Source organism: Prunus avium, chromosome 4 (assembly GCF_965620075.1).
Source record: "Prunus avium chromosome 4, drPruAviu1.hap1.1, whole genome shotgun sequence".
NCBI lineage: Eukaryota > Viridiplantae > Streptophyta > Magnoliopsida > Rosales > Rosaceae > Prunus > Prunus avium.
The window spans coordinates 15,904,875-15,907,131 of record NC_142287.1 but is presented as its reverse complement, the minus strand read 5'-3'; the positions used below and the strand labels follow the sequence as shown (position 1 = coordinate 15,907,131).

The 2,257-nt window shown below is 42.2% G+C and overlaps 1 non-coding gene across 1 annotated transcript; it reads left to right on the top strand.

Moving 5' to 3' along the window:
* Positions 1-787: 787 nt before the first annotated feature.
* Positions 788-894, top strand: LOC148294898 (small nucleolar RNA R71). Its single transcript, XR_015835572.1, has one exon. It is a non-coding gene; the product is annotated as a small nucleolar RNA R71 (small nucleolar RNA).
* Positions 895-2,257: the final 1,363 nt, after the last annotated feature.

The following is a 2,257-nucleotide window of genomic DNA, read 5'->3' as shown; positions in this document are numbered from 1 at the left end:
TGGTTGAGTTTGGGAAGGAAATTTTCCTTTTTCATTTATTGCAAAAGAATTTGTCAATTTAGAAATTTGGCTTTTAATTTCTTTATTTTCTTCAACCATTTGACCAAACAAGGTATCATACCTTTGATTTTGCTTATGCTGTTCCTGCATAAATGCTTGAAGAGTATCGCTCAAAGAAGAAGAAGGTCTAGCATTAAATGTATTAGTTGCAGGAAACTGATGATTGAAAGAATTTCTATCACTTACCTGAGGTTGTGAATCATTGCTCCAACGAAAGTTTGGATGATTCCTTGTTGCTGGATTGTAAGTGTTGGAAAAAGGAGAATATTGTTGTTTGAAGTTTCCAACAGCAGCACAACGCTCCTCATAAGCTCCTTTCATTTCCTGAAAAATTGGACAATTTTTAACAGTATGACCAATCTCATAACAAGAATCACATACTTGATTAACATCAGCTTGAAAAACAGGTTGAGGCAAATTTGATTTTTCCGTTTTCAAAGCAGCTATCTCTTTAGTCAAAACCTCAACTTTTAATTTCCAATCATCTTCTTCTTTTAATTGGTAAATTCCTTTATTAGTAGAAGATGTGGCAATTCTTGAACGATCAGTGGTCTCAACTAGACTGGGGACAGTCCATTGATGAGCTTTTTCAGCAATTTCATCCAAAAATTCTAAGGCATCATCAGGGTCTTTTTGCATAAAATTTCCATTACACATTGACTCAACAAATTGGCGATCACGGGGGAGAAGTCCCTCATAGATATAACTAGCAAGACGCCAGTTTTCAAAGCCATGGTGTGGGCACAAATTCAAAAGCTCTTTAAATTTTTCCCAAGTTTGATATAAAGTTTCATTTTCCCTTTGAGAGAAATTTGAGATTCTTTTCTTAAGAGCAATTGTCTTGTGATTAGGAAAATATTTGTTAAAAAATGCTTGAGTCATTTCCCCCCAAGAACCTATGGATCTAGCCCTTAATGAATACAACCAACCTTTGGCTTTTTCTTTTTCTTTTAATCCTATCAAGTTGAACATTGTAAAAAGTGCCAATAGCCTCTTCAAATTCCCTAACATGCACGTAAGGATTTTCACTTTCCATACCATGAAAAATGGGAAGCAGTTGAATCATTCCAGGTTTGAAATCATAATTTTGTTTGTTCCTAGTAAATCACGGCCATAAGTTGGCCGAAGGAGCCCTTTCTCTCGGCCCTGGCACTTGTTCGTAAAGGCTGAAACGCAGCGTTTCGCCAGGGTAGTTCGCCCTCCTGAAGACAAAAGAAGAAATGCTAAGGCATGATCATCTCGGCCTCAAGCACAGGCCGAGGCCGAGGCCAGGCAAATTCCGGCCAAAGCATTAAAGGCAAATCATCACGTGACAACAGGGTCCCAGGCTTCATTTAATGAAGTAGTGCCTGTTTAATGCAGCAAACCCACTGGCCACAAATAAGCATTTAATGCATGAGGGAAGGTGGGAAGTGACTGGAGTCAGGATTTGGTGATGAGAATCAGAGTGATTAGACGTGGACATTCTCACAAGAATTCTGACAGCCTGAGATATTGGTTCACCAACTATCCAGGCCATAAATGCGTCTCCACGGCCAGAAGCTCAGAACCCGATCAAGAGCGGCGGCCGAGATTCACCAGGATTTATGGGGTCACACCACCATACTTCACGATCCCAAATGTCGATTGGACTGCCCACTTGCTCCAATCCAGCTCCACCATGCAGATTTTCAGCCTCGATTACTCCTCCAGGGACTCTTCCTATAAATACCAGGCTCAAACTACATTCAAAGGGTTCAACACCAAAACAAAGCCTCCCACGGAGCAACTTATTTTTTCCTGTAATGCACTTTCAATATCTTTACTTGCTTTCCTAGGAGTAGTGTTAGGTTGTAAGGAAAATCCATTCATCAATATATCATACGACCCTTGATTTTCAAGGCGCCGGAGCACCATCCTTGTTGTTCGCTCACTCACCCCATATATCACACGACCGCCGCTCCCTGAACAGCGCGCCGGAGCACCGCCCAAAACCCACCACCTACACCATCACTCAACGGCCTTGTAGTTCAGGCCGTGAACCTAACAGCCAAGACCATTTCCTCTCTCGGCTACAATCGTTTGATTAGAAGACGAGTTCAAACAGGCGCACCACTCAACCATCCAACACTCATCAATTCATCGACGCACGGTAGACCGTGCTGGCACGCCCGCGCACAACCGCACCGCACCCAAAAGCAAGAAACCGCGTGTCAAC